General features: G+C 39.1%; 2 long non-coding RNA genes across 2 annotated transcripts in view; one reads left to right on the top strand and one right to left on the bottom strand.

Annotated features, from left to right (window-relative positions):
• The window catches only part of LOC309617234, a 76,253-nt gene extending 48,621 nt beyond the window's left edge, over positions 1-27,632 (bottom strand). The window contains exon 1 of the long non-coding RNA XR_014237822.1: positions 1,933-27,632. This is a non-coding gene — a long non-coding RNA (uncharacterized lncRNA). The remainder of the gene's footprint in view (positions 1-1,932) is intronic.
• Positions 1-27,973, top strand: part of LOC309617227 — a 241,096-nt gene that overhangs the window by 91,266 nt on the left and 121,857 nt on the right. The window lies entirely within an intron of this gene.

The raw sequence follows: 27,973 nt of genomic DNA on the forward strand, positions 1-27,973 counted from the left end.
TAACAAAGGTGTCCATGACCTAATCCCTGGAACCTGTGAATATGTTACTTTGGACTTCCCTTACGAAAGGACTTTGCTGATATAATTAAGATTACAGACTTTAAAACAGTGAGGTAACCTGGATTAGCCCGGTGGCCCCAACCTAATTACATAAGTCTTTAAAAGCAGAGAACTTTCTCCAGGTGGAGATAGAGGGTTGTACCTGAAAGAGAAACCAGAGTGATTCAAAGTCTGGGAGGGACTCGACCCTCTGTTGCTGGAGGTGGTCACTTGGAAGGAAGGAGAAAACAGGCTGGCATCATCGAGGAGCAGAGACAAGCCCCCAGCTGACAGCATCAAGGAAACAGGGATCTCAGTTCTACAACCACAAAGAATTGGATCCAGCCAATAACCTGAAGGAGCTGGGAAATAGATCACTCTCCAGAGCCTTCCGGTAAGAACCCAGCCCAGGCGGCACCTTGTTTTGGCCATGCAAAACCCTAAGCAGAGGACCCAACTGAGCCCACATGGACTTCTGACCTACAGAACTGTGGGATGATAAATGTGGGTTGTTCTAACTCACTAAGTTTGAGATAATTTGTTATTGCTCCAATGGAAAACTAATACAACTTCTAAAAATATAATAACATTTAAATTATTTGGTTTGGCCAAAAAGTTCGTTTGGGTTTTCAGTAACATCTTACAAAAAACCCAAACGAACTTTCTGGCCAACCAATACTAGGCCTGTCCTAGTCTAGTCCTGGTTTTCCTCTAGCCCTTCATTCCATACTACTCTCTGTAATGTCAGACTTCCCCCAATACCACCACCTCTGATGGCCTTTCTCGAGCCCAGGCTTTTTGAATGGGAGCATCAGTGGAATTTGGGGCAGGAAGTTCCTCATTGGACAGGACATTGCCCCATGAGTTGCAAGACTTTTCGCATCCTTGACTCCTTCAGTCCTAAACGCCAGTGGCATTGCCCATTTATTGTGACAATGATAAATAAAAACCCCAGGGAATGTTAAGTTAGAGCATCACTGTAAGCAATATGTAAATATTCAACCAGTATGTTTTGAACAACTACTAAGCACCAGGAAGTCTCGTAATACTGGACAATTTGAGTGGACAAAAGAGTACCTGCCTTGAAGGGAGTTACACGGTAATGTGATACATTAAAAAAAAGAATGTGTAAAAGAACACTTTTAGTTTAGCAGTTCAAAATGCTGTAGAAGAAAAAACAGGATAATACGGTGGCAAGGCAAGAGGTAAAGTATATACCTTTTCTGGAGGGATCAGAAAAGACATCTCTTTGGAGGTTGTACTGAGTTGAGACATAATGTTGAAAGGGAGTAGCCACCTCAAGGTTAAGGAAAAAAAATCCCAAGCAGAAGGATGAGCAAGTTCAAAGCCCTTTGAGACAGGGAGGGCTTGGTGTTTTCAAAGGCCAGAAAGGGCAGTTGATCTGGAGCAGAGTGAACAATCAGGAGAAAGGAGCATAAAGAGGCATGAGAAGCAAGTCAGGGTCAGATCAAACATGACACTGTAGGCTATGGGTGGGTATTTTTATGTAATTCTGGTTTCAATGGCAATCCATCAGTAGTTTTTTTCTTTTTTTTAACATTTTTTTGTGACACTTTCAAAGTTAAGTTGTTAAAAGTTGCCCTGTGTTAATGTAATTAATCACCCAGCTTTTCAAGGCCAATCTTGTCTATGAATATCTCCAGCCACTGTCTTCATCCCCAGATTACTTTGAAGCAAATCCCAGGCATAAGAAAATGTCATCTCTAAATCATCCTATTTTAAATACTATAAAAACAACAACTTCTTTTTAGGCATAATATTAATGTCATTATTAAACCTAAAAGGAACAAAAATTGTATAATACCATTAACTATATTGCAGGATTTTAAGCAGGAGAATAAGTTTGTCTGGTTTAGCTGTTAGGAATCTCACCTTGGAATCCTGTGGAGGGCAGAGTGTGAGGCAAGAGGGCAGACATGGAGATGCGGAGACCGCTCAGGAGGCTGTGTAGTCTTGGAGGTCAGGAATGATTGTGGACTAGCCAGGGTGTTAGTGGTGGGTGGTGATGGCTTAGATATGGGCTGGAAAGGAAATGAGGAATTAAAGATGACTCTTGTGGTTTTGGTCTGAGTGACTGGGTAGAGTATTGTGACATTCATGGACCAAGGAGGGTGGTTTGGGGAGAGGGATGTCAATAATAATTACAAGCTCATCAACACAGGCCTTTCTACTTATGTCATAGACCTTCTTGCCTTCAATCATCACTTCCAGCATTGCCCACACCACCACTTAAATTCTCCTTGGCAATCTAGGCCATGCTCACATGCTTTCTCTTTCTTTGTGGTCTTCTAGATTCTCCATTTAATAGTTCATGATGTTTCTGTCTATATCTAATTTTTTTTTCTATCTAATATTTAGAAGAAATCTTAATAAATGCGTGTGGTTAAAAACTTTAAGTAATGGTGAAAGACTTGTTATAGAAAACAACTGTGTCATGTCACATCCTGGCTCTGCCATGCATTAGCTCTCTGACCTGGGGTGAGTAACTCCCACTCTCTGAGCATTTCTTCTCTCAGCTACAAAATGGGGTCATTCTAGCTACCTTATTGGGTGGTTGGATGATATTAGGGCTAATTAATACAAGCCTTTTTCATACCTATTTAGCACTAGTCAAAGATGGTGGGTTGCTGCTGGCATCGTTGTAGCTATCATCATTGTTATTGAATATTCTCACCAAAGAGGAGAGAATGATGGCATTCAACTGGGAGTGTGCCATTTTTGCTGGGATCCGAAAGCAATACATCAGACTCAGAAACCAGAATGAGGGTGGCACCTAGAGAAACAAACCACCAAGCTCTGCACACTGTGAATGGCTCTTCAATGATACTGGGAGGATAGCTTGAACTTAATCCACTTCAGGTCTGAATTAATAAAAAGCAGACATTGCTTGAAGCTGTAGACTTTCATATTAGCCTAATTTGTGTAAACCACCTGCCTTTCTTGCCCCCAATACACATATGCATGCGTGAGCTCACACACACACACACACACACACACACTCAGACATCTGCAATGTGGAGGTATATTTGACCTATCACTTCAGTCATTAAGGCTTTGCTTGGCCATTATTTAAGAGTTCAAGAGAAATCTCAGGGTTTTGCTATGCAGAGATCTTATCATGGGCACCCATAAATCCCAATTAGGCAGCTTGTAGCAGAGCCAAGAGAAGAAGCAGGGTTCTCGTTTGTTCTCAGGGTCTCATTAATGACATGCCTTCACAATGAGTTAGAGATGGAAGTGATGTCTCCAAACAGGATTGTTAGTAGATGGGTGGAGAGTGGGGTCACAGGCTACTCTTTTCTCTGCTGCAAAGGTATGTAAAGGAGGCCCAGGACCAGCAGAAGCTTGTAAGTTAGGACATGTAGATCAAAGCTCACTTCACTCTCAACAATGATTTTTGACTCAGATCTGAATTTGAATCCAGCTAATATTGGCTAATTCAGAACCTTGGCCATGCCTCTGAGCCTCTCCAAGCTTTCAGGATTTTCTCTTATGCAAAAAATGAGGAAGGACAATGCATTCCACGTGAGATTGCTGCAAGAATTTAAATACTGTATGTAAAGTGCCTAGTAGAGTGTCTGTAACACTGTTTTGTAATTAAAAGTAAATTCTCTATATTATTCCTTCTCCCTCTATTTCCTTGTCTATAAACAAAGGAGCCTGGTTCCAGCCGAATATTTTTTGACAATACAGTCTGTGGTATAAACAAATGAAATTACACACACACACACACACACACATACACACACACACACACTTCTTCTGAAATCAAGTTTGCTCTTTTGCAGTTTGAAAGTCAGTCTAGAACACTGACTTTCAGAGACACAGACTTAAAAAAATCTATCAAATGGTACCAAAGAATCAACTTAGAAGTTAAAAATCTTCACTCTAGAGCCCATGTGCCACAACTACTGAAGCCCACATGCCTAAAGCCCGAGCTCCACAGCAAGAGAAGCCACCGCAATGAGAAGCCCGCACACCACAACGAAGAGTAGCCCCGGCTTGCTGCAACTAGAGAAAGCCCGCGCGCAGCAATGAAGACCCGACACAGCCAAAAATAAATAAATAAAATAAATAAATTTTTTTTTAAAAAAAGAATAAACTGACTCAAGTCGAGACATGACACTATAAATACTGTGATGCTGGGGAGCAGACAGGTGAGATGATCTCATTGTGTCTGGGAAGTGGGGCTCTGGTGTGGTTTTAGGAAGAGGTGCTTTTTGTGACATTCAGACAGGGATGAGTTGCCAGCCAATGAGCAAGGGAAGAAACAAGTCTAGTTAACAACTGTCACCATACATAATTACAAAATTGTAACCACTTTTTTATACTGGAACATTTGGTATTAATATTATTATTCCCCTCAATAAAATATCTGTATGGAAAATAATGAAACATTTCTTAATTCCACTTCCTAGTAATAGCCACCAATAACATTCTGGTGATTTTTTTTATCTATGGTTTTCCTTCTATACACATTTGTTCACATATTGATATACACTACAAGCCATCCACTTTATACAAAATCAGACTCATTTGCTATCTAACTTTACCACCATTCTTGTTCACAGGTCTTTAATCATGATTATTTAAATATTCTCCAAAATCATACTTTCAGATGTCCTCATTATTGTTATTACCATATTTAATTAACATCCCCCAGTGTGGATTTAACAGTATGTCCTTAATCAGTCCCATGAGGCACAGCATTCTAAGAAGGTAAGGACAACACCCCCATCTACTCATTCACCATCATATCCCCAGCACCTCACCCAGGCTCTTGCACACAGTAGGTACCCAGTAAACGTTTGCTGACTGACATAGTTGGATATTTACATTATCATCATTTTATTTTTGCTTATATACACACACAACTTTAGTGAAAATTTCTCAACCCAAGTCTTAGTCTGACTCTACTTTTTTTTTTTTTTTTTTTTTTATGGCTGTGTTGGGTCTTCGTTTCTGTGCGAGGGCTTTCTCTAGCTGCGGCAAGTGGGGGCCACTCTTCATCGCGGTGCGGGGGCCTCTCATTATCGCGGCCTCTCTTGTTGCAGAGCACAGGCTCCAGACGCGCAGGCTCAGTAATTGTGGCTCACGGGCCTAGTTGCTCTGCAGCATGTGGGATCTTCCCAGACCAGGGCTCGAACCCGTGTCCCGTTCATTGGCAGGCAGATTCTCAACCACTGCGCCACCGGGGAAGCCCCTGACTCTACTTTTTTTAAGTTAATTAACTAATACTGGATTTTTTTGGATCCAAGTCCAAGGTAAACTTGCAGTCCTTTGATACATGTTGCCAAATTTGTATTGCCCTGAAGCTGTAAACCATTTTTTCCCTCCCACCACCAACGTATGACAAAGTCCCTTCCCTGTACTCCTGCCAACAGTGGATATTATTTATTTTTAATCCTTGCTAATTAGAGAGTAGGAAATGGTATCTTATTTCATTAACGAATAGTAAGGCTGAACATTTACTTATGGGTTTATAGTCATTTGTAGCTTCTTAGTGAATTCTGTTCCTTTTCTTTGTTTTTTTAATATAACTTTGAATTCTAGATTATGAATATTAATGTGAACAGAACTGTGCCTGATATATAGGTATATTTTATATAAACATATATTTAGTTATGTGTATATGTGTCTGTATCTATCTATCTATAGCTAGCTAGCTATATTTTAGTTATTGGGAAAAGCCAAGTTTGTGAATCATTGTATGTGTTTTAAATAAGGATACAATGACGGACTTCCCTAGTGGTCCAGTAGTTAGGACTCAGCGCTTTCACTGTCAAGGACGCGGGTTCGATCCCTGGTCAGGGAACTAAGATCCTGCAAGCCATGCAGTGCAGCCAACATAAATAAATAAACAAACAAACAATAAAATGATGCACGTGGGTACAATAATCCCTGAAATTTTTATTTTCAATTGTGAGAGATAAATGATATGGGAGGGCTGGGAGGCATAAAGGATTGCAATTAAGAGCATGGACTCTGGATCAAGACTTTCTGGGTCTAAATCCTGACCCTCTACTTAGTTTTGAAGCATTGGTAAGTAAACCAACTTCAGTAAATCTCAGTTTCTTGACCTAAGAAAGGGGGGTTAATTATGCCACCTACTTCATGTTGGTGTGATAAAGATCAAAGTTTATGAGAACTGTAAATACATAGAAATTGGCTGACACATAATTGGTTAATTTTAGCTAGTTTTAAAAGCAAACAGATTAGTTAAGCATACCTAGTGATAATTATACAGAGGAGACACACAGGCTTGTGTGATAGAGAATAATTGTCCATGGGGTGGGGGCTGGGGGCTGGGAGAAAGGTGATCTAGAGAAGATGATTAAGGAAGATGTCTTTGAGTCAGGCAAACAATGGGGGAAAGGAACCTTCAGACATAGGGAACAGCCTGTACAAAGGCCCTGCAGTGAAAGGAGGTCAGTATTGCTGAGGGGGAGTAAATGAACAAGGAAGTGGGGCAACATTAGTAGAAAAAGCGGGCTGAGGCCAGACTACTCAGGGCCTTATGGACTATCAAAAAGGATTGTTGATTGGATTTTACCTAGTGAGGGAATAATATTACCCTGTTAAATAAGAACGGGTTTTAGATGAAATACGTAGGAGATGCTTAAAACTGCATTTATTATACATATTTGTAGCAGATAAAAGATTGCATTTTTAACACCAACACCCATGAATGTCTTTCAAGTCCTAGTAGAGCTACAATCGTGGCTGTGAACTCTCTTTGCAGAGAAAATCTTCAGCCACTTATAAGCCAGCAGGAAGTCTCCCAACCTCCTATCTCACAGGAGAGTGGTTGTACTATGTACTGCCAATGTCCCCCAGGTTATAGGTGTTCTCGTCATGCTCCCCTATGGCACTAAGAGACTGCAACTATTTCATACCCTTGTCCAGAATTTGGCTCAGCTTCTTTTCCTCTCTCTTCTCATAGTTTAGCCATTGGGATCACATCTACTTTATATTGGTTGTTTTACATCTTTAGAACCCAAAGGCAGCAGCACAAATGTTGGGTCACCATTAAAGTTAATAATAATAAGAAGAAGACAAAACAAAACAAAAACATTTTTTGGTGACAGATGTCTGTATGAGGAGGCTCAATTCTAACCAGCTTCCTCTGCTAAACCCATATTTCATTAAGCCTGGAGGGATGGCTTCTCATTCCTTCTTTAATCTAATTTATTGTGCTGGCCAGCAAGTGGATAATATACTTTCATCTCTATCCCAGGATTTGAGGGAGGTATTAATCAGTATATTTATTCTTCAATCCTGGAACATCTGTGTAACAAAGATGTTAATTGACATCTACTGAAAGACTTGCTATTCCAATAATACATCTACCAAGGTAATCAAGTAATATTGCTAATGCTTATGTCACGTTAAAAAAAAAACTGTGAACAGCCTAAGAGATATGTAGAATACATAATTCACTGACCATAACACTGATGTCATATGTTAATATTTAAGTAACAATTTACAGTCATTTGTAAAATATTTCACTATAAAATTTAAGAAGTCAGGACTCCAAACGAGAGAGCAACGGAAAGAACTCAGACTCTGTCTCAGACCCACATGGGTTTGAACCCTAGTTTTTCTACTTGCTAGCTGCAAAGATTCTGAATAAGTCTCATTCTCTTTTTCTCATCTTCTCACTGGTCTCCTTATGTATTATAAAATGAAGATACTGTCAATGCCTCATTTTGGTATTGCTCAAATAATTAAATAATACTGAGCTAATATTTAATGAGTGGGAATTGCTCACACATTTATCATTCAAACCTCACAATAATATGAGGATATTGGTTTTATGAAACCCATTTTCAAGAAAGGAAACTGATATTAGATGACGGGCTCAAAAGAATTAGGATTGAACTTGGGTCTCAATGGCTCTAAATTTCATAAACTTTCCAATCCAAAGCATTGACATGCATATATAACAGTTCTTCCATGATGCCTGGAAATTCCCTCCTGCCTTCCTCCATGACTGGAAATCAATCTCAAGCAAACTGGGATAACTGGTTATAAACCAAGAAATGTTTATTCCCAAATGCCATCCCCTTGAGAGGATACCACCCAGAGCCAGTCAGACAAGTTTTTAACATCATAAGAGATCTAAAGAATTGCAAGGTGCTTAGCACATCTTTCTCTGCTGTCACATTTGTAAGCATTTCCCCTTTTAATATCTGTCACAGCTATTAAACTCTTGCTCATATAATCTCTAGTATGAATTAATAATACCCCCTACTGTCAATGTTCTCCCCGCAAGACCCTCATTATCACTACTGTCAGGGTGGCTTCTGTAATACAGAGCTGGTGTGTCCCTTCTTGTAAAGCTTGACTTACTTCACAATGATTCCAAAACCTAAACACAAAGACCTGGCATTCTGTACTCTGGCCCACCCCTTATCCAGTCTTCCTTCTTCCTCACCTGCATGTACCAAATATCACAGCCTCCTATTCCCCCCTCCACTCACCAGACTTGTTCAACTGATGTAGATATGTCTTCCCATAATATCTAAATCCTACCTGGGCTAATGGCTTGGCTTGAACTTTGTATGTTCCGCCTTCTACACTTCCCTCAAATAGTAGAATGAATGATACTTTATCATTTTTCATCCTTAAAGATATTAATGATGTGCATGTTTTTCTTTCTTGTTAGACTACAAGTTCTCTTATGAAGAATGCTTGCCATTTCTCCAGAGATCTATCATGTTGCTCAGCACCTGAAAGTACACACTGGACACACACACACATCCCTGAATGATTGAATCCATGACTGTAAGCTCTTTAAGGGCAAGGGTTCCTGTTCCAGAGTTCCTAGCACAAGGCCTGAACTTTTTTTTTTTTTTTTAATAGGAAACGTCCAGAATAAGCAAATTTATTGACAGAAAGTAAATGGGTATTTGCCAAGGGGTAGAAGGAAGTGGGGGATGGGGAGTGGCTGCTAATGGTTATGGGGTTTCTTTTTTTGTTTTTTTTTTTAACATCTTTATTGGAGTATAATTGCTTTACAATGGTGTGTTAGTTTCTGCTTTATAACAAAGTGAATCAGTTATACATATACATATGTCCTCATATCTCTTCCCTCTTGCGTCTCCCTCCCTCCCACCCTCCCTATCCTACCCCACTAGGTGGTCACAAAGCACAGAGCTGATCTCCCTGTGCTATGTGGCTGCTTCCCACTAGCTATCTATTTTACATTTGGTAGTGTATATATGTCCATGCCACTCTCTCACTTTGTCCCAGCTTACCCGTCTCCCTCCCCATATCCTCAAGTCCATTCTCTAGTAGGTCTGTGTCTTTATTCCCATCTTGCCCCTAGGTTCTTCATGACCAATTTTTTTTTTTTTTTTAGATTCCATATATATGTGTTAGCACACGGTATTTGTTTTTCTCTTTCTGACTTACTTCACTCTGTATGACAGACTCTAGGTTCATCCACCTCACTACAAATAACTCAATTTTGTTTCTTTCTTATGGCTGAGTAATATTCCATTGTATATATGTGCCACATCTTCTTTATCCATTCATCCGTTGATGGACACTTAGGTTGCTTCCATGACCTGGCTATTGTAAATAGAGCTGCAATGAACATTTTGGTACATGACTCTTTTTGAATTACGGTTTTCTCAGGGTATATGCCCAGTAGTGGGATTGCTGGGTCGTATGGTAGTTCTATTTGTAGTTTTTTAAGGAACCTCCGTACTGTTCTCCATAGTGGCTGTATCAATTTACATTCCCACCAACAGCGCAAGAGGGTTCCCTTTTCTCCACACCCTCTCCAGCATTCATTGTTTGTAGATTTTTTGATGATGGCCATTCTGACCAGTGTGAGATGATATCTCATTGTAGTTTTGATTTGCATTTCTCTAATGATTAATGATGTTGAGCATTCTTTCATGGGTTTGTTGGCAATCTGTATATCTTCTTTGGAGAAATGTCTGTTTAGGTCTTCTGCCCATTTTTGGATTGGGTTGTTTGTTTTTTTGATATTGAGCTGCATGAGCTGCTTGTATATTTTGGAGATTAATCCTTTGTCTGTTGCTTCATTTGCAAATATTTTCTCCCATTCTGAGGATTGTCTTTTCGTCTTGTTTATGGTTTCCTTTGCTGTGCAAAAGCTTTTACGTTTCATTAGGTCCCATTTGTTTATTTTTGTTTTTATTTCCATTACTCTAGGAGGTGGGTCAAAAAGGATCTTGCTGTGATTTATGTCAAAGAGTGTTCTTCCTATGTTTTCTTCTAAGAATTTGATAGTGTCTGGCTTTACATTTCGGTCTTTAATCCATTTTGAGTTTATTTTTGTGGATGGTGTTAGGGAGTGTTCTAATTTCATTCTTTTACATGTAGCTGTCCAGTTTTCCCAGCACCACTTATTGAAAAGGCTGTCTTTTCTCAACTGTATATTCTTGCCTCCTTTATCAAAGATAAGGTGACCATATGTGCATGGGTTTATCTCTGGGCTTTCTATCCTGTTCCATTGATCTATATTTCTGTTTTTGTGCCAGTACCATACTGTCTTGATTACTGTAGCTTTGTAGTATAGTCTGAACTCAGGGAGCCTGATTCCTTCAGCTCCGTTTTTCTTTCTCAACATTGCTTTGGCTCTTCGGGGTCTTTCGTATTTCCACACAAATTGTGAAATTTCTTGTTCTAGTTCCGTGAAAAATGCCAGTGGTAGTTTGATAGGGATTGCATTGAATCTGTAGATTGCTTTGGGTAGTATAGTCATTTTCACAATGTTGATTCTTCCAATCCAAGAACATGGTATATCTCTCCATCTATTTGTATCATCTTTAATTTCTTTCATCAGTGTCTAACAGTTTTCTGCATACAGGTCTTTTGTCTCCTTAGGTAGGTTTATTCCTAGATATTTTATTCTTTTTGTTGCAATGGTAAATGGGAGTGTTTCCTTAATTTCTCATTCATATTTTTCATCATTAGTGTATAGGAATGCAAGAGATTTCTGTGCATTAATTTTATATCCTGCTACTTTACCAAATTCATTGATTAGCTCTAGTAGTTTCCTGGTAGCATCTTTAGGATTCTCTATGTATAGTATCATGTCATCTGCAAACAGTGACAGCTTTACTTCTTCTTTTCCGATTTGGATTCCTTTCATTTCTTTTTCTTCTCTGATTGCTGTGGCTAAAACTTCCAAAACTATGTTGAATAATAGTGGTGAGAGTGGGCAGCCTTTTCTTGTTCCTGATCTTAGTGGAAATGGTTTCAGGTTTTCACCATTGAGGACGATGTCGGCTGTGGGTTTGTCATATATGGCACAAGGCCTGAACTTTTGATACTTAGGATCCATTTAGCTTTGAAACTACTTCAGCTCATTCCTTTGAGGTGAGGATGGGAATCCACCCTTGGTTCACTCCAATGTCTTTATGTGGGGTTCCATCACTCCGCATATCACGTTGCATAGTTACAGTGATTATGTGATCGATTCGGGAATGAGCAGTCACTCAGCCAACGTCAGTGATTCCCAGAGAGAATCAAAGATTCTCATGCCTTAACACGGGATGTGATGGTAATTCTCTTGTAACTAATAGGGGAGATCATCTTCTTGCATGGATTCAATACCGGAGAACCAGAGCTGAAACACCAAGGGAAAGACATCCCATCCTGATTATATCATTTGTGCCCAGTTAGATCCCAGCCTGAACCTATCCAGCCCTCCTCCTTATGCTTAATTTACTTGAAAAAATAGAGTTCTTCTCTCTGATTAAACCAGTTTGAGACTAGTTTTCTGTCACTTGCCACCATGAGTCTTATGTATTAAGTAGGTATCGGTAAATTTCTTGAAGAGATTCTTCAGGCAGTAAACAAAGCTGCCATTGATGGCCTGTGGAAGAGCCCTTAACAAGGAGCCTTTGATATTGGAGAGAAGATCTGAATATTAATTCCAGTTCTCTCGTGAGGACAGTAAATCTTGGTCTGACCTTCAGTAAAAGCTAAACAAACAAGACTCTTATCAACTCCTCACAAGTTCCTGTCAAAAAGCATTAAAAGCACAGCACTGCGTAGCAATTGATGTGAAGATCTTTTACAGTGTAGAACTACTCACCAATAATATAGTTAGGACACCATGGGAGGAGTACAAGGTTAGAGGGTCAGGTTATTTAAATGGCAAAGGGAGATGGTTGATAAGGACTTAGGTGGACCTATGATAATGAGATATTATTTTCTCCCTGGTTCTCTGTTTTTAGTCAGTTGGGCTCCGTGGTTCAAATACTTTTGAATCTTGACTGTACTACTGTACCTCAGCCTCAGTATTCCCATCTGTATAATGGGCCTAATAAGTTAATACATGTAAACTTTTAGCAAATTGTCTGGCACTCTAGGTTCCCTAGTTCAATGATTCTCACTTTTTGACTACAGCCCATGGTAAGAAATATATTGAACATCTAACCCAAGACACACTCACCCACACCTACACCTGCAACAGAAGTTTCTAAAAGATGATCTTATTCTTACAATGCACAACACATTCTCATATTTTTCATTAGCATGGCCATGATCCACTAAACTGGTTTCATGCCCATCGATGAGTTTTGACCTGCAGATTGAAAAACGTTATCATAGATCAATATATGGTGCAAAATGCATTCCAGGTCAATGTCCATTACATCTAAGCAGAGCTTTGGTCCTAAATCCCTGTAGAGTCTCTCACCCTAATGAACAAGACTGTACCACACTGACTTTTTAGTTCTCTTATGGTCCCAGACTTATACCAGAGCTTTCCATATCCTCTATCCCCTGGACACACCTCTGATTTTCACTCTGCTTCCCAAGGTGTTTCTTCCCACCTGTTTTGCTATGTGAGAGGACTCATCCAAAACGAAACTGCAGGGGAATGAGAGGCTGAGGTTCTCACACTTCAGTTTGTGTAAGTATCTCTCAGGGAGTTCAAAAATATTTTAGAATGTTCCAAGATTGTATTTCAGTAGGCTTGGCAGGGGTTCTGGAGTTTGAGTGTTTAACAAGCAGCCAGGGGTTTTTGATGAGAGGGGCGGGGCATACAATGCTTGGATAAACACTACCACTAACAGAGCACAAGGTTACCCTAAACTCCACTGGAAGCTGGAGGTGGGGAATCGTGACATTCCTGGCCAGCAGCAAAAATGTGAAGATTTCCTTAAAACTGAGTGTTGAGGATGGGGAGGGAGAAGATGGTTGCTTCCGTCTTCAGCATAATCTGAAAGCAGAGTGGGAGAGACCACACACGGTCAGTTTTCCTGTCCTCCTTCAGCCCAGCTGGCTTGCTTCATTAAGCCAAACAGGTGGCTGTCTTTATTAAGTGATAAGGGGATTTAGGATGTGAAGAGGTGGCTGGGATGTGGGCAGTAAAAGCAATACAGCAATCTCCAATCTTGTTATTTTTAAATGTGGGTGTTCCATATGTTGGATCCTAGTGGGTGGCAGCTTCTCTGTACCCAGGGGAACTATGTTCTAGTCTTTGCACTAGTATGAGAGGCTTGCTGAGCCTTCATTACTTCTCCGAACTCCTGCAACTCTGTTCAAGGGAGAGCCTGTTGAGAATTTGTTTGAGTCACATTTGGAGAAATCACTCGAATAGTCAGAGCTGTAACTCAGTCACTTGAAAACACAAGAGAGGACCTGGATTCCCGTCCTTCATTCTCTGACAGAAATGGTCACTTAAGCACCATTGACTGTGTGATGTCCTTTGGATTAGATGACTTCCAGGTCCCTTCCCTTCCAACTCTAAAGTGTCTAGAAATCTGTGAGTTACTGGGATATAAATGTAATTTAGTTCAAAGCCTTAAGTTAGAGACTGAGGAACACCGGAAATAGGTTGGAAATGAAATTTGACCAATGAGTCCCAAGGGTTCAGGTTTCTGTGAGTCAGCCTGGGAAAAAGCAACAGTTTGAAGAAAAAGTTGTGGGATGGGGGAAAGGTTGGCGGGGGTGGCAAGAAAACTCAACTTGGAGCCAGGGCTGATGGAGACAAAACCCAAATTCTCTAAACTCTTAGCTGCCTAGCCTCGAGAAAGCCACTAAACATCTCCAAGTCAGTTTCATTATCAATAAAATGGGAATAACACACTTGTAAGGTGAAAAGTGTGTATGTTCCTTTAGCCAACTACCCATTCATGCATTCACTCATCGAGCAAAATTAAGTACTATGGCAGGTTTCTGAACCATTGTTTGATCAAATGAGGGAAGGTATATGAGCTAGTCGAGCTGAGTAGAATATTTGATAAATTACTGGCTGTGCTTTGTAGCAAAGTTTTCCTTCCTCAGTAGCTTTCCTTGTAATGTTCCCTCATACCTACTCCTTGCTCTGGATCTGTGCATGTCCTATGGTATCCTTTATAATAGAAATCTATCATTTAGCATTCCTAGCCTTATCTCCTCCTCCTCCTCCTTTTTCTTCTTCTAAGAACCCCATTTTTCTTTGATAAACCATTCTGCCATTATTCCAAGTGTCCCTGGTGAAGCTGTCAATCACAGCATCCAACCGTTACTATGGAGCTAGGAAAATGACCCAGGCCGTCCAATCCGAGTACTTATCCTTCCTTGCCATAGCAATTTGTCCAGGGAAGAAATCTGACCCAAGCATAGCCTTCTCTAAGATTTACTATGTGAATTCTGGCAGAAAAAGACTCTCTTTTCTTTTGGATATTGAGTATGCCATGGTTTTCCTGACACACAGAGGGATTTAGAACTCAGGAACGAAGATGTCAGAGCCCTTAAAACTTCATTTGGGCAACTGGATCCCACTGTGCCTAAAGCCAGACCCTAGACTTCCAGTTCTGTTAGCCAATATATTCTGTTGCTGGTTAGGTTAGTTGGAGTTCAGTTTTTCTCACTTGCCCTGAACACTCCATCCTTCAAAGTCTGCCTTAATTTATACTTTCTCATGTCATCTCTTTGATCTCCTTCACCAGATGTCACCAGCAGAGTACATTTTCTTTGCCTTCTATTGAGATTTTCTCTATTACTGACTGGTTTTATGGTTAATTACATGTGTGTCTATGCCCTCCTCATGTCCAGTATTAGATCATCTATTTTCAAAGGAAGTCATCTTAAATATTTATCATCAATATTGTTGTAATTAAAAATAATTTAATATTAACTAATAGGAACTATTATGTGCTGGAACGTGTGCTAATGGTTTATATGTGCTAACTTATTTAATTATTAAAATATTGCTATTAGGTAGGTTTTATTATTCTATTTTATAGATTAAACAAAAAACAGATTCAGTAATAAGGACCTACTGTATAGCACAGTGAACTCTACCCAATACTCTGTAATGACCTATATGGGACAAGAATCTAAAAAAGAGTGGATATATGTATATGTATAACTGATTCACTTTGCTGTACAGCAGAAAGTAACACAACATTGTAAATCAACTATACTCTAATAAAGATTAAAAAAAAAAAACATATTCAAGGAAGGTAAGTGATTTACCCAAGTTCTTTCAGCAAGTGAGCAGAAAGCAGGGTTAGAATCTAGATCTCTCTTACTCAATAAGTTGTATGCTTAATCGTGTGTGTGTATGCATTATGTGTGTGTGTAACTTTTTGCCAACATTACTGTGATCTATATTCCACAATGCTGTCCTGTACCCCACACCCTCTCCCAGTTTGGAGACCCTGGGGATATGTCTAATGCAATTAAATTTGTGAGTGAATTGATTGATGACATGAAACTGATAACCAGAGAGGCTAAGTTACATGCAAAGGACATCATATGGGCCATTCATGGTAAAACATAAAGCCAAGTATAGAAGGCATCATGATCTTTCTGGTCTGACAACTTAGTGCTTGGCAAAAACCCTCAAGGCTACGAATTTCTGAAAGACAAGCCCATTTAGAGAGGAACAAGCCATGATGGATGTGCAATCCCAGCAAATGCACAATGAAGGATAGAAACATTGCTATGCGTGATTTTTTAATAACTACAAAAAATCCCATGTACGGGATTTCAGTATGTGAAAACTGATTGCGTTGCCAATGTCGCTCATCTCTTTAAACAAGCAAACTCATCTTCCCTGGTGCTGTTACATCAGTAATAAATTGGCTCCTCAGACAGATCTGCTTGCAGGTTAGAACTGGGATTGAATAGGTAATAACTTTTGGGGTAGCAGTGCCTGCCATGACAAATATAAAGAAATTCATGACCTGCAAAGTACAGGGTGATCCTGTTCCAAAAATATATTTCACCTGGTCCCCAAGCAGGTTCATTAGGTATCCAGGAAGCTGTAAAAAAATATTCAGTACATAGAGAGAGGTGACTCAAAAAGAATGCTCTCAAATGTGTATGAGCCTGTAGTTATGAAAACATGTAGGTCAACAAGGGGCTTGCTGCTAAGTGCCTTTTAAAATCAAGACACAAGTGCTGGGCCTTTGTCTGGGGGCATGCCTATCTCCACAAGGGGAACTAAGCTGGATTTTTCGGTGACCTTATATACTGTGGCAGCTTTTGCAGATATCACAATGGATGCAGATCACTTTGATGGGGCTTCAGTCAGTGGATTCTCTGTTTTGGGTGATCATTTTTCTCCCTTAGAAAAATAATTAGGTGTCAACAGTGAGCTGAGTCTACCAACACTGTGTAAACATAATTAAACTGAATGAGGGAGGTGGTAAACAGAAGAAATTCCACAGAAAGTTGACGGCGTAGAGTGGAAGGAAGTTTATGTTGGGACCTGAGGTCAGCATTTAAGTTCTGGGTTTAGCATTACTGGTTATGGGACCCAGATCATGTCACTCAACTGCTCTGGAATTTAGTTATTCATTTTAATAGTAGGAGGTTATGCCAGCTAGTGCCTTGCAGTTTCTGCAAAATGGTGATTATGATCTTACAAGTTGGGGAGGACTCTGAAGTGGGAGAGGAGTAAAATCACTATGATGATGTAGCATTGGATTGAGTTTTATTTTGATTACCAACTAGGCTATGGGTCTTCTCAGTGAATATAAAAATGTACTAAGGCAATAGCACATATTACACCTATACAAGAAATATTAAATACATCTCCAAAACTGGTAGGTAGTTTTTCTATTGAGTTCCCACTTTGGGATCCACAAGCAAGCCCTAAGCCCTGTCTCATGCCAGTTATTAAAATATTACTGATCAGGGCAGGAGGTATGTGATTAATTTCTATCCCATCAGTGAATATCAGCGCTTTTTGTTTCTTTGCTTTTTTTCCCAATGGACCTGAGATAGACAAGATAATGGTGAGCTTAGACCACTCTTGTGGCTCCCCAAGATGTTGGCTGCTACTCTCTACTACATTGACCCAGTCAAGATAACCCTTGGATCACCAACTGAGTTCTTCCTATTCCATTGACAAATCCCGCCTTCTGCTTTTGTTTTGCTAGAACCTCGGCCCTTCACCTATTTCCTGCTAGTTCCCTGGCCCTAGTCTGGACCCTGATCTTAGACAACTCAATGCGAAATCTAATTTTTCCCAGTTGACTTTGGGAGTGGCCCAGGATATCTACAATGTCCTCATGATGAGCTCCTTCTTCCAAGTTGTACATCTGTGCTACATTTCCTTGACTTTCCCATATTGGGTGCTGGACATTGAATGTCTCAATAGCTCTATCCAGACTCCATTCTTGGGGAGGAGTAGGTCTTTTCCCCAGCCCTGACTTCTAGATTTCACATCTCCTCTCCTGAATACCACCAACCATCTTGCTAAGTCATAGGAAGGCTCAAGTTTGAATTTCCTTGACTGTGCACAGGGATATACAGTGCTTATTTTAATAAATGAGTTACGAACTCTACTGAAAAAATAAATAAAGAGGCCTCTTTGCACAACTATTTGAATTTCTGAACTCCTCTCCCATGTATATAGGATGAGTTTTTAAAAGCCTGATGTCCATGTGCATATATACAAGTAAAACCATATTTAAATTGTTAAAGTTAACGTCTTGTTAAATTGGCACATTCTGGACCCAGAGGATTTCTCCATTGCTAACTAAAATATGTTCATATTTGCATCCATATGAGGACTCTGGTACACACACTCTTACAACAAAGATACACAGTACAGAACAAAATGGATTTAATACCTCCATTATTTTTTGGGTTATTAAAAGACTATTTTTTAAAAGTACTTTAATATTTAAAAGACAAAATAAGCACCTTCTGGGTCATTGTGTTAAATGGCTTGAGAAGTGTCCTGTAATTGGTATTATTTAATGGAAAACTCAAATGATCAAGCTTTAGGTTTTATTTTTGTCCATGTCTATATTGTTGAAATTAAAAAATAAAAAAAAAACCTTAGCAGATGCAGACCTCAGAGTAACTTAATATTCTCCTTTTATTCCCTTATTTTAGAACAGTGAGGTGAGAACTCACCACAAAATGGCCTTATTCATTACGCACTGAGCAGTGTGGACGGGAGGAGGAAAAACAAAATGATATGAAACAAAATATAAACCAGGAAACTTGTGGTTTACTTACTTGATTTTCTTTTAAAATGTTTTAAAAATCAGTTTTAATTATAAAAAGAAACTAAGAAAGAAATACATGTACAGGTCATTCCCTTCAATCTTTTCTTTACAATTCTAACCCTGTCCCAAAAGGTAACTTCTATTTTCAACCTAATATGTGTCCTTCCAATCTATCTATATACCATATATATATATATATATACACATATATATGTAAAGTTTTGTTTTATGTGTGCACTGAAACTTTTTGTTTTATTTAACAATACTATGAGATATGTATTATAATAATTATGTTCTTATGGAATATGATACATATTAAATTGCATATATTTATACACAAATATATACAAAATGAAATATCTGTATATTATACAGTAATACATATATAACAGACATTTATATATTACTACACATATAATTCCTATGGAATACAAGACACTATAGCAGTAAAAGAAAATATGGTAGATACTATATGGAACATACCACAATTTCTTTTCCTGCTATATTATATTCAAAAGAAAGTAAATACCAGAGTTTATAGGACCAGCCCACTAATGATGGCCATTCAGATTGTTTCCAAACTATGTTACAAATAATGCTGCAATCAGCACAGGGGTAGATAATTTAGCAGGTTATTGTGCTTGTAAGTTATTGTGCTTGAAGTTCAGTCAAATTATTTCTTATAATAGGTGGAGGAGTTAAATTCAGTACATGTGTCAAGGAACCCGATAAGAGCTGAACAATCAGGTTCCAGAAAGTGTAGGGACTCTCCTCTAGGACAATTAATTCTGGCGTGAAATCTGCTCATGGGACCTCGGGAGCTGGAATTTGTAGACCTTCCCCTTGGGGCTCTTCTTCAGCCCAATCTCCTCCCAATGGCTTCCTTTCTCCCATGCTTCTCTCCCCATACAGCTGCTGTTCGCACCCTGTGGCCTCAACTCTCCAGATCTTGGCCTTTCAGGGTCAGCTCTTTGTGACAGCTACTTGATTCCTGCATTTCTTAGGTTGGATTTCCTAAGGCAAAATTTGATTGTCCTGGGTGTGTGTGAGTGTGTGTGTGTGTGTGTGTGTGTGTATGTGTGCGTGTTTATCTTCAGGCCATGTCATGTGCCTCTGGCCCATGCTCTCTTTTTGTTAGGTGTCCACCAAAATGAAAGGAAGGACAGTCCTGAGAACATGGTCTAGACAGGACTGCCCCTAATTTAGGGAAGCCTTGAGGAGGTACATTTCCCCAGTGAAAGTAAAAACTAGGCCTGGTCTGCTACTTCTTTCCCAGTGCCTGGGACAGTGCTTGGCTTAGTATGGCTCCCTGATGACTATCTGTTCATTTAGAATTCAGAGGATTGAAGGGTAGAATATGCCACCTCAAGATGGGCCTCTTCTGTGTAAGGATTATTTTGAGAAACTGCAGACACAGGAGAAGCTCTACAAAACAGAGTAGAAGTTACCCTTTTGTACGGAAAGTTAATATTAGAAATGGGGTTTGTGTCAGGAAGACAGCTATTTCCAGAGATCACTTTTTAACCTGAGAGACTTACCTGCAAGCAGGGCAAACTTTGTTTACAAGCATTTCTTCTTCTTACCATCCTGAGAATTGCCTCTTTGAAGCCCAAGATCCTTATCCCTTTCCTGAGCTCAAGCCTCAATCATACGGCTGCATTTTGACTCTCATATATTTGTGGGGTTCCCGTAAGTACTATGTATGTAATTAAAATTGCTTTTTTTCTCCTTTTAATCTTTTTATTACAGAGGGCTCTCAGCCAAGAACCTAGAAGGGTATTGAGAAAATTATTTTTCCTTCCCTGCAGGATCATTGCATCATACTCCTCCAATCCATGGTGTGAACAGTTAGTTACTAGTGGTGCTAGGCTATGATCCAGAGACCAGATCCAGCTGCTGTATGCACTCTGGGCTGTATATTGTAATGTGTAAAATGAATCCAATATCACACATTGCACAACGTGAGGACTAAATGAGATAATGTCTGAAATATTTTTTCTAAACTTTAAAGCACTATTTTGCCAACCTGTGAGGCCAGCTCTAAGAAAACTAGAATTAATCAGTAACTAGAACTTTTTACTGTTCCGAACACCATGGTTGTAGGAGGCTTCACCAAACATGGTCATTTGACTATTATTCTTCTCAGCGAGGTGCTAAGTTTAAGGATCTGCCCTTTGCAGAAAGCTGCCCAAACCTGAAAGTACTCAGAGGCGTGTAATATCAGCATCTCTTTTCTCTGTTGCTTTCAATCAAAACCGTAGCACTGAGTCTACCAATCCTGCTTAGCCAGAAAAATGAGTGCTCTGGGACAACATTTAAAGTTAAACTGATACATATTATCAAAATATCATGTTCTGGGTTTGTCAGTAGGTGAACTGTTTTTAAGATGCTTTCATTTGAAAAGAACCAACAGTCTTTAGGCTGATAGCACCTGTACTTGTATTTCACCCTCTCTGTGCAGGGGCTCCTTGTCCAGACTGAACATTAAGCACTTACTCCATCACCTGACTGGTGAGAGGTATAGTGACCTGGTCTTTTCACACCTCACACCTCATTCCCCCTCCTGGAGCACTCTTTATAGCTCTAAATCAGTGTTATAAGCCTCAAAAACCCTGCTTTCCTTATGAAAATAGACTCTAAATTGGTCTGTTTTGCTCCATTGTAAAATGCCTCATTCTGCAACTTAAGGGTGATTTATTATGCTGAGTTCAGAAGAAAGATACATTTCACCCTCCAGGAAGCTTTCCTTCACTCTGCCATATGGTACCATAACCCTGGGCTTTGGCTATCATGTCATTTATAAGAATCTATTGCCTGTCTTCTTTAATTATCTGTCTTAAGGGTGGGGCTGTGTCCATCTTGCTCATCACTGCATCCCCAGGGCAGAGTCCCACCATTGTTCATGTCCTATAAATATATTTTAAATAAAATATATTTGTATAAACCATGGGTATTATTTTTTTGTTCTTTGTATACAATTGAAATATTTCATAATTTTAAAGTACTTAAAATAACTTAAAATTATCTTAGCACAAAGCACCGGAGATCACACATATTGGTGACAGGTAAGCAATTTTGAGTGAATGAGTAAATGTTATACTGAGAAGAGTACAAGAGTTTCAAGCCTAGATGCAGGCAAACCAATGTTCAAAGCCATCCCACTATGTGAACAACTTCCTACAAGCATGGGCGAATCTGGAGGCCCTTATCCGATGCTTACCTTTACTAGAGAAGAAATAGTATCATGTGCTCTGACTCAATAATCGGTACCCTTCTTAGTAGTAGTCTCTATTTCTAAATAGGGAATAAAGCTAATTTTATGTGTGTATAACATGTATGCTCATGAAGAGGCTGGTTGGAGGCCATAAATCAAGGATTTTGAATCCTTAAGTCTTCTTCCCAGGAGAACATCTCTGCTGGATTCACTTCTAAAGTGGGACCCAGAAGAGCCATGTGAAATGTGGTTATTTGCAGAGGCCATGACTGAGATAAACTGGGCCTTGCCTTTTAATGATACCTAGGTTAATCCTGTCACTCATGTGTCCTTTCGTTTAAAAGTTGCATGTTTCTTTTTTTATAAATGACATGCAGTTGGGAAGAAGTCCACTCACCTAGGACATCATCTCTTAGTTGTTGGGTGGGAGCCAAAAGGGACCTATGATTCTGAGTAATGCAAACAGACTCAAAGGGGCCACATTTGCAAAGTTGTTTTCCACATCTAATACATTGTTCATGCTTTTTCTGAACTAGTAATTTTTTCCTCTCTACATCTAGAACTTCCATGAAAATTTACCTCTTTTAAAATTCTCCTGAGATTGATTTCACTATGATACTCTAACCCAATCTCTGTTTTCCTATAGCATCTGTACCAGCTGGGATACTATCTTGTACAATATTTGTCAAATTTCAATTCCATTTTCTTCCCATTTTATATGGTTTATTGTTTTCTCTATCTAACTCTTTCTTCCATCTGGATCATAAGGACATTAGAATCTTACTATCCTTGTATGCAATAAATTATACATTAATAGGATGGTTATGGCTTGTGAGAAGAAGTTGTGATTTGCACTTAGATTTTAATCAAGTTTACCATTCTCAAAAAGTCAGTTTTGCATATAAATAAGGACCCCTAAAAATCAGTTTGTTTTGCTCAATTATAAAATGCTTCATTTAGAAGCCTAAGGGTAATTTATTATACTGAATTGGGTGGAAAGGAAGATGTATTGCATTATGCTTAATCTTATCAAATGGCTGCTATATTTAATGACAATGTCTGTTTATCATAATTATTATAAGTTGTCTAGGTTAATAAAATCAGAAGACCTATGTGCAAATTTCAAACACTAAATTTATTATTTATGTCCTGTCTCAGATACCAGCTATCCCCCATGGATGTGCAGTCATCCCATGAGTTTGATTTCTGCTGAGGTTGCGAGAGAACTTTGTGTCTGTCAGACAAAGTAGACTATAAAATCAGGTCCTTAGAAAATTCTACAATTAAGCATGTAGAAGACAAAAATGTAGAAGAGGAAGTAAATAACAATACCAGTTTTCAGGTATTTGGTAAGTTTTACAGATTCATTTCTTCCGTCATTGAAGAGGTCCTTTCTAGACATGGCAGATTCAACAGGAAGCAAAGCAAAATCCCTGTTCTCTCACAATTTCGTAAGTGATGGAGTGTGTGTGTGTGTGTGTGTGTGTGTGTGTGTGCGCTGCTGGAGGCAGCATCACCTCAAACAAATGAACAGGTCCCAGCCCTGCTCACAGTGAGTAAATCATATCTGAGAGATAGAGCCTAAGTATTGGTATTTTTTAAATCTCCCCAAGTGATGCTAATGTCAGCAAAGAGAATGTAAGTAGAAGACCAGGCAATGTGGACACCATACCATGTGTGAGCCGCAGTTGAGTATGAGACTTATAAGAATTTGGTCAGAGGCCATGGCTCTGCTAATCCCACAGTCTTTAGACTCAGCAGCAGAGTCACCTGCCACTCAAGCTCATCCCAGCAGATGTTCCCTTGAGGGAGTTGACCACATCAGCTCCTGCTGTGGCAGCAGAGTCTCCTTAAGGCCGTGTTCTGCAGAGAAGCCCTGACAACTACTGTTCCTATAGCTACACTGGTTTCTTCCCACCTAAGTTTTGGCTGTTACACTTTTCTTTGGATTCTGTGGGATACTCTAGTATCCTTCCAATGAGTCCTCATTTCTTCTTGAGTAAGTTAAATTTGGTTTCTTTAGCTTGCAGCCCAAAGAACTTGCGTTAACACATTCTGCCACTAATTGATGACGTGACCTTGGGCACGTCCTCTTGCATCTTTAGGCCTCGGTTTGCTTCAACTGTAAAATGAGGCTAGTGATCCAGACACACATTTTTAACCACCTATAAAACAAGACGTTTTTCTTTTTCTTTTTTTTTTTAAATTTATTAATTTTATTTATTTTTGGCTGCGTTGGGTCTTCATTGCTGTGTACAGGCTTTCTCTAGTTGCAGCGAGTGGGGGCTACTCTTCATTGCGGTGCGCAGGCTTCTCATTGCGGTGGCTTCTCTTGTTGTGGAGCACGGGCTCTAGGCACATGGGCTTCAGTAGTTGTAGCACACGGGCTCTAGAGCGCAGGCTCAGTAGTTGCGGCGCACGGGATTAGTTGCTCCGTGGCATGTGGGATCTTCCCGGACCAGGGCTCAAACCCATGTCCCCCGCATTGGGAGGCAGATCTTTACCACTGCACTACCACGGAAGCCCCAAGACTTTTTCTTAAAAATAATGGGTTGCAGGAAACTTGAATAAATAAAATGAATGAAAGGGATGAATGGTTTTCCCAGTTCAAATCTTTCCTCTCTGATAAAACGTGTTTCATCCCGAGTGGAGCCTCAGCAAACCTCTGAGAAGGGCTAAGTTTCCTTGCAGCACATGATCTTAAAGTGCTATCTTTCTATAGTTTTGTGAATCTTGATTCAGAGTCCTCAGCCCCGAAACAACTGGAGTTTTCTGTTTTAGAGCCATATATTGCTAGATGTAAAAGGCCTCGTGTAATGATACTTAATGGAACACACAAAGCGGTAAATGTCATGCAAACTCAAATGTAAAAACTGCTTCTCCAGAAGGCCTTTTAAAAGAAAACTGATTGAATAATCTATTATTATTATTTTTTAGTTACAGGAAATGCTATCTAAAAATAGGAATCCTATTATTCTGGAATGTTTGGTCACCTGTCGAGTGTTGTCTCTTAAGTCTTTTAGGATATATAGTTAAAACCGATGAAAAGGTCATGACAGCTCTCAATTTCCAAATAAAATTGCTTGGAAACACACTTCAGTAGGAAGTTGGATTTTGAGAAGCCTGCTGTGAAAGTTAGCAAATGAAATGCAAAATGTGTGAAGTTCTCAGTTTTAGAAAAAGTACTGATTTTAAAAGATTGTGGCATTTTTGCTTTACCAAATGAACCTCTTTTGGTAGACTTAAATATATATCTTGCATTTTCTGAGGCTTACATGAAAAATCTTCAAAATATTGTTCCATCAAAATCTGCCCCCACTGCTAAAAAGTTAGAGGTCACAGTTTAGGTTATTTCTAGTGGCATCTCTGCATGAAATTTCTGTATGCTACTCTAGGCACAGGCTCCACTGCAAAAAGGAATAGGTATAAACATAATAATGCTTATGGTGAAAACACTACATGTAAAAGTATCTGTTGGACAGTCTTATAATTTTAGCCCATTAAAACCCCACAATTCTTCCCTGCCAACCTATTCCCCACCTACTGCAATCTCATCTTTCCCCAGTTCTCTACTAGAATTGCTCTTAGAGAAGATTTGAAATGATCTAATAGTCTACCCAATGGACATGACATTCCTTTCCTTACAACTGACTCATCTGCTGTATGCTGTGCTAATGTATGCATTGATGCTGGTCATTTTCTATTTCTTGAAACTATCTACCACCCTTGACATTGGTTACTCTGCATCTTCTGACTCCTCTTCCCCTTCTGTGAATGTTTTTTCTCTATCTCATTACTGTATTCTCTCTCCTCAGCCCTTCCTGTACATGTTGGTACCTCCTGGCATTCTGTTTGTGGACACTGCTTTAAACATGCTCTTGCTCCTTGGGGAAGTCTACCAAATGCCAAAATCCATCCCTCCTGAATTTCAGAATCCAATATCCAACACATTGCTGGATATCTCCACCTAGATGAGCATAAGCATCTCAAAATCAGCATACCAAAAGGAAAGGTGGTATTCATTAACAGAATGGTCTCTGGCCTCAGAATGTCTGGCCATAAGTCCCCACTCAGCACGTATTATAGATATGACCTTTGGCAAGTTTTCTTAACGTCCCTGGATCTTAGTTTCCTTGGCCCTAAAAAGTTTCGAGGATTAAATGGAACAGCATACGAAAAAGAATTTTGCAAGTATATGGCACACACAAAGCTTTAAATAAAACTTAGCTATAATTAACCATATTTATTTGGAAACTGATAATTCTTCTATATTATAAACATTTTTCTCACGTTTGTTCACCTCCATGACAATCAGTCATCCAGTTCTATAAACTTTAAATTTAAATGTTTTCAAATCTATTCCCTTTCTGTGTCACCATTAACATAGCCCTAGTTCATGTCTTTTTTGTGGTTTCATCTAATCTATCTATCTATCTATCTATCTGTCTGTCTGTCTGTCTATATCTCTTTCTCTCTGCATGTGGCTTATCCTTAGAAAACAGGGGTTTAAGGGTAAAGAGAGAGACAGAGATGAAATGAAGAGAAGGGTAGGGGGAGAGAAGAGAGAGGAGAGGGTTGTTATTTACCTTGAAAAATCTAGGACATGTTCTTAAAAGAGTTCTATGATATTGGTTAAAATGTAAAAAGGGAAAAATCTATTAATAAGCACACTTGGACATGGTGCCAGTACTTAAGGAGGTTGGCAAGCTAATGCTAATTGAAAAGAGCCATAGAACTATACTGTTGATGTGACTGTTAAAATAACCTCTCATTCCTCTAGGGCTGTTTAATAAAAATGCAGTGTTTTTATGTACATCCTAAACATTGCTTTATTGAGGAACTTAAAAGCTAGTTAATAACAGTATTCTTAGGGTTTAGGTGGAAGACTACAATAATGGCATATTTGAAAAGAAAAATTACATAGTAAACCCAGTCACACACTGGAGGTGAATTTAAAGATCAGATTTGGAATTCTAAGCAATCTAATGCTGGCAGTACTCAAGGTTACACTGTCTAGTAAAGTTTAATGAACAGAAGGAAACATTCAAATGAACAATATCTTTAATATTTTCACCATTGTGGGCCTAGTTTCCTGTGTTTTCCTGATACGTACACAAATGAGAAATGGATAACATTCTTTCAAAGATTAAGAAGGCTTAAAATCATACTTGAAAACGGGGATAAAAAATAAAATAAAACATACTAATTTTCTTACAGGCTATTTTTTTTTTCTAAAATGAAAATTGGGGACTATATTCACATTTTGCAACTTCTGCACACGTTCTCTTTCTCATATAATCAACCAAATTAGAGTTATGAAAGACATTTCTAGATTTCTAATGTGGTATCTTTACCTGAGTTGTATTAGTGTAAAATCTTTTGGGTGACTTTCAGTATTGTAACCAAGTTGCTATATAGTACTATCATTAATTGTACTTTATTTATTATCATTTTTTTAAATCAATTAATTAATTTATTTAATGATTTTTGGCTGCATTGGGTCTTCGCTGCTGTGAGCAGGCTTTCTCTAGTTGCGGCACGTGGGCTTCTCACTGCGGTGTCTTCTCTTGTTGTGGAGCACTGGCTCCAGGCATGCGGGCTTCAGTAGTTGTGGCATGCAGGCTCAACAGTTGTGGCTCGTGGGCTCTAGAGCACAGGCTCAGGAGTTGTGCTACACGGGCTTAGTTGCTCCACGGCATGTGGGATCTTCCTGGACCAGGACTTGAACCCATGTCCCCTGCATTGGCAGGTGGTTTCTTAACCACTGCTCCACCAGTGAAGTCCCTAATTACTTTAAAAAAGTAAAATGTCTTGCAACATTTATCACAATCTTTTAGTTACCACAGATAGAACACATGATCAATCCCTTTATGAATGTAAGTAACACAAAGTGCAGCTTCCAAATGGTGACCTTCATACAACAAATTGAGATTAAATGCTGAACATTATGTTCACTACACCATTTATATTAGCACCCCCTCAAAAATGACATGCTTATGAATAAATCTAACAAAATATGCTCAATATCCATGTAAGGAAAACTACAAAACTCTGATGAAAGAAATTAAAGGAGAACTGAATAAATGAGATATTCCATAATCATTAAGAAGAGTCAATATCATCAAGATGTCAATTCTTCTCAAGTTAATCAATAGATTCAATGCAGTCTCAACCAAAGCCCTAGCAAGGTATTTTGCAGATATTGATGAATTGATTCTAAAGTTTACATGAAGAAGTAAAAGACCTCTTATAT

The sequence above is a fragment of the Balaenoptera borealis genome, assembly GCF_965194805.1.
Source record: "Balaenoptera borealis genome assembly, chromosome: 19".
In the NCBI taxonomy this organism is placed as follows: Eukaryota; Metazoa; Chordata; class Mammalia; order Artiodactyla; family Balaenopteridae; genus Balaenoptera; species Balaenoptera borealis.